Here is a 10,169-nt window from a genome sequence, read left to right on the forward strand (position 1 = left end):
ATCAGGGCCATCTGGATGGACTCCTTTCCAGCCAGTTCCAGCCTGTTACCAAGGTCTTGGTGCCAGGAAGACAACTTGTTATCATCTTCTTGTTCACACCAGTGGATTGGCTCCTGATGAACTGAGGCATTGGGGTGGGGTTTGAACAATGGGAAATTAGCTTAATGATTCATGCAGGAACTTCAGATTCCACATGGCTTCTCTGCAATCACTTTCTTTCAGTAAAAGTTCATTTTGAAATAATGCTTGTTTCAAGAGTCATGCCTTCCTGAGAAGATAGCTGAGGCAGAATCTTACACACATTAGCTCTTTTCCAGTAGTCTGGTAGTTCCCTGGTGCTCCAGGAACTTTGAAAGATATGGGTTCAGTGGTTCTGAGATCACATGGCAGCTCCTTCAAAATTCTGGGATGTAATCTGTCAGTTCCACTGATTTGAACTTGTCTAGAGCGAACATGTGTTGTCTTTTCATTTTCTTGCTTATTTTAATTTGTATTCCTAGTCTGTCTTTTACAGTTATGTTTTTGGTAGGTTGGGCTGTATTATCTTTTTGCGTGAAGACAGATCCAAAGAATGAATGAAGCAGCTCTGCTTTTTCTCTACTGTCCGTTACTTCCTTGCCATCTTTTCTCATTAGTGGACCAATTGTTTCTTTGAAAGTCACCAGAAATTAGAATTTTTTGCAATGTAATTGTGGAGTAAGAGTTGGATTTGTCTGCTTGTACATAGTATGTGCTTGAAAATGCATTGTACCTTTAAAGAAAATGTTGTGGTGGATGAAAGAAAGCCTGTCAAGAGAGTCCAGCCAATCCAATACTTATTGTATGTAAAGTTATTCTTGTCTCAGTGTAAATCTGAATGTGGCCCTGTATCTACACTGTTAACAAAATAAACTTTGTCATAACTAGAAGTAACATGGAACTTACAATATTCAATCTAGGTCAGTGGGACATCCCTTGGAGCTCTCTGCTGGTTGGAAGGCTTTGGAACAGGCTTGTGGAGAAGAACTTCTACAGAAGTTGGGAAAGATTCAGTTTCATAAATACCCATCAGATTCAAGTATCAAACTCAAAGCCACCTCCTTTATTACATGGAGGGGTTATATAATTTCAGTGTTACAAGTAGATGACATCCTCGTAAGGTTGCTATGGTTAGATATGTATATAGGAGAAGAGAAAATAAATGCTATAAATGTAACCTGGAGCTCCTGCAAGAAATGTGGGATATAAATCAAATAAAGAAGCAAATAACAGTGAATTGTTCAAGAGAACTTGTACAGTTCATAATTAATTTATATGTAGAACTGGTCTAGCAGCAGCATTAAACTGGTTTTTCCTTCTGACCTAATTTTATGTTGTCCTGCAATGTAGCACCCCGTTAAGTGTCACAATTTTATTATGGTGTCAGGACCTGCCAGTTCCTGCCATCAAAGGCAGGAGGGTGGTGATGAACAAATGGACAATATGATTGTTTATACATGATGGGAAATAGAAAGGAGGGAATGACAGGTGATGAAGATCAGAGAAGCCCAGAACCAGTTTGTACCAGAGGCACAAAGGCCATGGACCCTGGAAAAGGAATATGAATTGCCCACAACATTTCAGTGTTCTCATAACATCTTGGCGAGCTCCGATTAGCAAAATACAAAGGGAGGGGATAAGGGAACCTTTTCTGTATCTTTTTCACATGGGAAAACCTTACAGCTAGCCTGATCTTACTGCAACCAACTTCTTTAGTAAAAGAATGTTTTGCTTCACCCTAATGGAGTCAACAGTCTTTCTTTCCTAAGGGATCAGATTTGGGCAGGTCTGACATTAGGCTAACTCTGCAATTGGGGTCAGTCCGGAGAGAAAGTTGCATCTACTATGCAGACCGTGCAAATGATGTCGGCTCAAGGAGAGACCAAGAAGAGATCGAAGCCTGGGGGAAAGCATCCTCAAAATTCCCTTCTGGAAGGCTGGATCTATCCAAATCACTGGGAGAAGATGACCTGCCAAGACCCCAATGGTCCCTCAGGGTCAGAAAAAAGGAGGAATGGGAAGAGAAGCCCATGGGGGTGATGTTCACCCATAGGAGCTGTGGCAGCCACTGGTGAGAAACACACGTAGAGCTGGAGGGGCTAGAAGAGGATCAGAGTGCAGATGGGCCAGATTGAGAGGACTGGATGTTGGAGCAAGCTATAAAGTTCCTGAGAGGTATGTTCAACTACCTCAAGGCATGAGAGGTGCTGACTCAGGTTACAAATCTCGCTGACCAGCTGGCCCCAGCCGCAATGAGTGATGGAGCAATCACTTCTGCTGCTGCAATTGCAATGGCAACAGGCACCTTGGCTGCAACAACTGCCCCTACTCCAGCCCAACCTGCCTGGGCTGTGGGACCAGCTCCTACATGATGGAGGGGTTGCAAGACGCCTGCCCTTGGTGTAAAATTCAATGGAGAAAGTGCGGACAGTGCTGGAGTGGCCTCCTCCCCATACTTCAAGCAGCTGCAGAGTTTCCTGGGACTTGTGAATTTTTACTGCCAATTTATTCCCTCATTTGCCCAGATAGCCCTCCCCATCCCCAACCCTCTAAAGACAAAGGGGGAGGAAAAACCCAAGCCCAGCCAGCCACTTAAATGATCTATGGAATGCCAAGCTGCATTTGAGGAACTTAAGCGACTGTTCATGGTAGAGCCAGTGCTGAAACACCCAGACCCCAATGCATCCTTTGTCATCCAGGCAGATGCCAGTGATGTCGCAGTAGGTGCAGTACTTCTGCAGGAAAATGAACAAGAGGTCCTATAGCCATATGCATACACTTCCAAGAAATTAATGAAACAGAACAGAGATGGGCAGTTTGGGAGAAAGAAACCTATGCTGTACGCTGGGCATTCCTAATTTGGAGGCATTTCTTAGAACGGGGGAAAATCCCATTTGAAGTCTGGACTGATCATAAGAACTTAGATGCCTTAAGAACCCCTGGAGTCTGTTGACAAAACAGGTGCAGTGGGCCCACTGCTTTAACATCGCATTACTATATCTCCCAGGAGGAAAAACTTCCCAGCAGATGCTCTATCCAGACTGCCGCAATACAATAGTTCAAAGCTAGAGGTAGTCATCCCCTCCAGGCAAATATTGGCCCCAGTCACCAGCTGAGCACAGGCAAAAACAAAAGCCCAACTAACTGATAATCTAAGGAGTGCCCTAAGAGCAGCTTTAGGGGGAGACAAATGGTACCAGATGCATAAGAATGAATGTACACTGCAGATTGTCTAGCTTGAGTGGGGGCCAAACTGAATGTCCCAGAAAGCTATTGGTTGTTAGTCCTACAACAGAGCCATGATTCAAAAGTGGTAGTTTTGGTAGTAATATATGCACCAAACAATAAACAAAAGAATTCTATCAAAATCTTCATAGAAAAATAGCAGAAATGGATTATCAAAACATGTGCCTAATAGGAGATTTTAATGCAATAGTAGATGGGACACCAGACTATAAAAGTAGCAAAACAGGAAAACGAGGAAGAAAAAGATAACCTAAGACTTTTTCAATATGATAGAGGAAATTGGTGTACAAATACTTGGAGAGAAACTAACCCAGAAAAACTACAATATAGATACTGTAATTCCCGAGTTATGAGCATTCACTTAACACTCGTTCAAAGTTATTTGATCAGCGCCCCCTAATGCTTATGAGCAAGTCCCAAAGTTACAACTATTGCAGCACCATGACAGTCATTTGCCCTTACGAGCGACTGCAGAGGCTCTACAGTACAGTACTGTATTTACCACTACTCACAACTGCTTCCCTCTCCCTTCCTGCCGAGCTGGAGTCCCTTACCTTGCAAAATCTGTCTCCTCTCTGCCATGGTTTCTTTCCTTTGAGGGAGAGGAGAAAAGCTTGCAAATATTTTTCGTGCTGACAATGGGAGCTCCTGAGTGCCATAATATCACACGAGTTCAAACACCCATTCTTTGTAAAACAGATCATGGCCCCTGGAAGCTTCCATTATCTGGGGGTGGGGGAGAGAGGTGTTTGCTTCATTTGCACGCTTATGGGACAAAGTGTGGAATTGGAGTCGGCCAGGCGCAGGAACCAATACCGTCAGTGGCACATGTAAATGAGTGGGGAAGCATTGTGGGGCCAGGTTCCTTGCACCTGCATCCAAGCCAACAGCGGTGGCAACCACCTAAGCAGCCATGATCCCCCTCCCCAGCCAGCCAGCCACCCTGCCCGACCTAGTCCTCGCCTGCCCGGCCAGCAGCACAAACTTGGGTTTCTCAGCTCTGTCTGAGTGGAGGAAAGTGGAGGTGCAGCAGCAAGATTGCTCTCAAACAATAAGACCCGGGTACTCTGCTTGCTTGTGTGCGCCGGCCTTATTGAGAGCAATCCTGCTGCTGTGCCTCTGCTTTCCTCCATTCAGATGGAGCCGAGAAATCCAAGCGGCTGTTGCTAATAAACTTCTTATACAAAGGGAAATCTTGGGGAAACTGAATTCTCCCTCTGTGAGCATGTGGGGTGGTTCAAAATGAAGCAAATCTGTTCATTTTCAAACATCAGATAGCTGCACATAAACTTCCTATCTGAAGGGAGACCTTGGGGAAACTGGATTCTCCCTCTGAGCAAATTGGACGGTTCAGAACGAAGCAAATTCACTGTGTTTTCAAGCATTGCATTCACACACAGATGGAGCTCCCCATCTCCCTAAGATCTCTGTTAAGATAAAAGGTGTTTGGGCGCCTATGGGAGCCTTGAAAACGCAGCGAATCGCTGCGTTTTCAAGTATTGCATTCGCACAGAGATGGAACTCCCATCTCCCCAAGATCTCTGTTGGGATAAAAAGTGTTTGGGCGTCTATGGGAGCCTTGAAAATGCAGGAATTTGCTGTGGCGCCAGAGGCACCACATTCCCAAAACATCAGAACAAGACCTGATTGGACTGCTCTTCCAGTAGGGAGGGTTTGGGACATTGGGGGTTGCTTTCAATATATGGTTTTTGCATAATTCGTCTTCAGAGCTTGCCTCACTCATGCTGCACTCAGCATCTCTAGCAAACATATCTTTCCTCTAATACAGCGGTTCTCAACCTGTGGGTCGCAACCCTTTTTGGGGTCGCACGAGCCTTTCACAGGGGTCGCCTAAGACCATCAGAAAACACATATTTCCGATGGTCTTAGGCAGGGCTCGTCAACCGTCTTCTCTCCCTCCCCCCCCTCCGCTCCACCTCACTTGTTTGTGGAAAATATGCTGCTTAGCGGCAGTCTGCACAAACTCTACCAAATGTGCCCTGCAGGGGGTGCATGAAGAGCGTAGGCGCAGAGCAAGGCCCCGCCCTCCCCAGAGACTCATTGTGCAGCAACCGGATTGACTTCTTCTCGTGCACGCAGGTCAGCAAAGGGGAGGCCGGGGCAGCACCCAACTCCTGCACCCGTCAGCTGGCGACCCCCAAACTTGAGTTTGTCAGCCGGTCTCCTTTGCCACCCCACCTGTCCTCGACTCCTCCCCCGCCCGTTCATGTCCAGCCCGCCGGGGCTTGACAGGGAGAGAGGGAGGGAAGGAGGAAGGGACTCCTCCTCCTCTCCTAAGCTTCAAAGCACAATCGGCTTCCCAAGGGCGCCACAATCCTCACAAAAGCGGGGGGAGAGAAAGCTCACGGCAGGCTCGAAGGAGCACCCCACAAACCCAGGGAAGGGGTGGAGAAAAGGAGCCCTCTTTGGGAGGAAACCACCACCTTCTTCTCCTTGGCTTTGCGCTCTTCTGTTCCTCGGCAGCTGGGCTGCCAAGCCTCTGCTGGCTGGAACTTCCTTCCCTTCCCTCCCTCTTGGTCTCTTCCTCCTTCCCTCCCTCTCCTATTGTCTTTTCCTTCCTTCCTTCCTTCCTTCCTTCGCCTCCCTCTTTGTCCCTCCTTCCCTTCCTCTTTCCCCTTGGCCCTTCCTTCCCTCTTGTCCAGGATCGGGGCGAGCCTTTACAGCTGATCCGCGCTTTTGAAGAGCAGCCCAGCCCTTCCTAATTTAGCAGAAGCGTGAATCAGCCTATCCACCTCCCCTTTTCCCTTCCTGGGCACGGGGGGGGGGAGGAAGGAAGGGACGAAGAGGGAGGGAAGGAAGGGACAATGAGAGAGGGAAGGAAGGAAGGAACAATGCTAGAAAACATGCTGCTTGCTAATTTACCAGAAGCGCGAATCAGCTGTAGCCCGGCGCTGATCCTGGAGCTTCTGCTAACTTAGCAAGCAGCATGTCTCTCGGTGAAGCTGAGCAAGTGAGCTGGGCGGAGCTCTCCTCTGTCTCTGCCTGTGCATAGGCAGCCACACTGGCAGTCTATCCACCTCCCCTTGTCCCTTCCTGGGCACGGAGGGGGGGAGGAAGGGATGAAGAGGGAGGGAAGGAAGGAAGGAATAATGGAAGGGAGGGAAGGAATGAAGGGACAAAGAGGGAAGGAAGGAAGGAAGGAAGGAAGGAAGGAAGGAAGGAACAAGGGGAGAGAGGGAGGGAAGGAGGAAGAGACTAAGAGGGGGAAAGGAAAGGAAGGAAAGAAGGAAGGAAGGGACAAGGGGAGAGAAGGGAGGGAAGGAAGGCAGGCACCCACCTCAGTCCCATCCCAGAGACCCACAGATTCCCCCCCACAGGCACTCTGCAACCTGAGTGATCAGCTGGCCACACCCCTGGCCATTGATCATGTGACCCTGGGACACTGTGAACGTCATAAGTATGAATCAGTTGTCAAGCATCCGAATGTAAATCATATGACCATGGGGATGCTGCAACAATCATAAGTGTGAAAAATGATCATAATTCGCTTTTTCAGTGCTGTTGTAACTTCAAACAGTCACTAAGCGAATTGTTGCAAGTCGAGGACTACCTATACTTTCCCATTTTTTCCTTTTTTTTGGTCAAGTTTTTGATACCCCCCCCCCGCCCAGCTGGATGGGGGTTGGGGGGTCACCACAACATGAGGAACTATATTAAAGGGTCACGGCATTAGGAAGGTTGAGAACCACTGCTCTAATACCTATGGAGTCAAGAGTCGTTCTTTCCTAGGGAGCAAGTTGGGACCAGTCTGACAGGGTGTGTGATGTTCTCTTGGCTATTGTGTTTATGGATACAGATAGAATGCTTGCAATGACAGCAGAGTTGGTTGGGGGATTTGATTGTGCATGTAATTTTCTTTGCAGATAACACAATATTATTGGCAGAGAAACACATTATTTGAAGCAAATATTAGACTTGTCAAAATATTTACTAAAGTTGGGGAAATGGCTAGAAATTTTTTCAATAACGAAGAAGGCACTTGGGTTGTATGAGATTTGTTGTAAGCGATGAATATTTGTTAAGAAAATAAAAATGGCTGTGAATCAAGTTATATATCTGCCACCTTGCTATGGAAGTAGGTTTTCCATGTGTCAAGAGTAATAAGAGTAAGTTTAATGCAATGGGAATCCACTTTTTGAGATGTGATAAAACAAAAAGTAATGCAACTTCATGACTGTGACAGAGGTGAAATTTGTTGCAAAAGGTCTGTACAATGTAGGATCCTCAGAGATGGGATAGTCTAGCAGTAGGAAGTAAGGGGAAAGAAGAGATAAATTGTTACTACAGGAAAAAAGAGAGGGAAAAAAAAGGTAAGATTAGAGTTCAGTGCAGGGACTTTTGTCTCAAGAAGTAAAACTGGAGAAATGAGGTAACTTGCAACAGAAAACTGAAACAAGGAGAATACAGAAAGCATGAGCAAGGGGTGCATGTATGTTAGTTGGCCAGGGAGACAGGTCTCTTGGAGTGTGAATGTATAAAATTAGAGCCTGCCAAAAAAAAGATGCTATGCAAAGAAGCAAGAAAGGGCATTCTACAAAAAAAAGAAGTTGTGAAGCATTGGTGTCAATCTCAGCTCCAGCCTGTTTATTCTACACAGTGGTTTTGAAATCCTTACTACGTTATATGTTAAATTACCACTGTCAACACATGCTTCCCTTAAATAGCCATCAAACCTCACTTACTGATGATACTATCCGATAATGAAATATCAGCAAACAAAACCTCCAGGCTCAGAAAGTATCAAGAACCCAACAATTCAACCCTGTGTTACTTATATTCTCCAGTATTGCAACAGATATTCTCACTGAGCAATCAGAAAAAAGAGCTCTGCTTGGAGCTCCACTGAAGCCCCACTTCAAATGCCACCATTTCAACTGCTTCAAGACAATTCACTTGAGAAAAAGCAAGTGAGGAATGAAGACAGCCTCTCTTAGAGCTGTCATGGTCACATAGGTGGGGGTGGGGTGGTGGGGAAAGGCAGCACATCCTGTGAAAGGAAAAAGGGAGGTGACACAAGGGGGGGAGAACTCAGTGAAACAAAGAAAGAGGCAGAGCTTAGTACATATTTGCAAGTTGGAAGGCTTAGCTCTTATTTTATTTCTTAGCTAATTTCTGTTCATTTTTAATTTATTGTATCAGCTTACATTTTCATTAAGCAGCCTTTTAAGATAAGATAACCTTTATTGTCATTTTTATACTGTGGGCACAATGGCACACATCAAAAATGAAATTTAGTTGCCCGCTCTCAAAGTAAAACACATACATTTTTATCATGTTGGGTCATAAACTGACCTGCTAACTTAGTTCTGGTTTTAATTTTTTAGAACTTATTATTATTATTATTATTATTATTATTATTATTATTATTATTATTATTATTATTATTATTATAATATTAAATAGTTGTACTTAAAATAGTTCTAAAATAGAAGTATTTGTTTTTTTAGATTCCTTATGAATTTAAACTATAAATATGCATAGAAACATATGGCCTATCTACCAAAGCCAGGTGTATGTGTGTTTGTGTGTGTGTCTAGTGGGGGGAGGGACAAAGGATGAAGGAGGCCTGGTTCTGCTCAGCATTTGCTTTCAATTGTGGGAAGTCACCCTCCCAGAGAAAGAAATATTTTTGGGGATATTAAAAAGGCAGAATATTATATTTCCCCAAAGGATCTTAAAGGCAGAGAAGCAGGCCCAATTTTTCTTAATAGCCCCCAGCAGAAACTCAGGAAACCACCTTTTAGAAATGCAGATTAGAAAACTGGCAAAGGTTATGGGAAAGAAATGCAAAATTAATGAAAACAGTGGCATATAAAGAAAACTTATATAAAATGTTTTACAGGTGGCATTTAACACCAGTGAGATTAGCAAAAATGTTTAAAAATACTTCAAACAAATGTTGGAAATGCAAACAAAAGCCAGGTACCTATTACCATATCTGGTGGACATGCTCTAAGCTAAAAGAGTTTGGTCAAAAATACACTTGGAGAAAATGACTAAAAAACAAATAGATTTTAAGCCAGAATTATTTTTGTTCGGAATAATAGGAGCAAATTATGAGAAAGACTGTATATATTTAATTTTACATGTACTAACTGCAGCAAGAATTGTATTTGCCCAATATTGTAAAAATGAAAATTTACCAACTAAAGAACTAATTAAGAAAATTTTAGAGTGTGCAGAAATGGATAGACTGACTTTAAAGATAAAAGAGAAAGAAGACAGTGTATTTTAGAACATGGGATAGTTTTTATCAATGGCTAGAAAAACGAGTTAGAAAGGAATGTGATATGTAACACTGAATATATACTAGTAAGAAGACAATTAAGTGATTACCGTAATTAAAATATTGTTTATAATTATTAGTCATTGTTTTTTCAAATACATGAACCCAGACAACATGCTGTTTGCTAAATATTAAGAATGTTATTTTAAAAAATCCTAACCCTAACCCCAACCCTAACCCCAGCTTGAAAACAAGGTCATATAACTTCCAAGAACTGAATTTTGTACAAAGACCTCCAATTATGAAATAAAACTGACTATTCAATATTGTCTCTAGGGTCATCCAAGTAAAACTGTTCTGACTCAAGGTTAATAAGAATAGGATTTATGGACTTCCGGTGGCAGGCGACTTCGTCGGTCGCAGCTGTTTGCTGCCTCCCGCCTGTTTCGCGTAAAAGCTGGTTTGACAGCCAGCACCAGCTGTCAAACGGCTTGATACCTTTCCCCTGGGTATAAGGGGATAGGTGAGCTGCCCGGGGTAGGAGTTGAGTTCCCGAGTCGTCCTATATGGACGATGTAGGTGAGAACTCCTCCGGAGCCCCGAGGATTCTCCGCGATCCAGGACGCCTTCGCTTCGGCGAAGCTAGAAGCCGCCGCCA

This window comes from Protobothrops mucrosquamatus, unplaced genomic scaffold (assembly GCF_001527695.2).
Source record: "Protobothrops mucrosquamatus isolate PMUCROS unplaced genomic scaffold, P.Mucros_1.0 scaffold205, whole genome shotgun sequence".
NCBI classification, from domain to species: Eukaryota; Metazoa; Chordata; class Lepidosauria; order Squamata; family Viperidae; genus Protobothrops; species Protobothrops mucrosquamatus.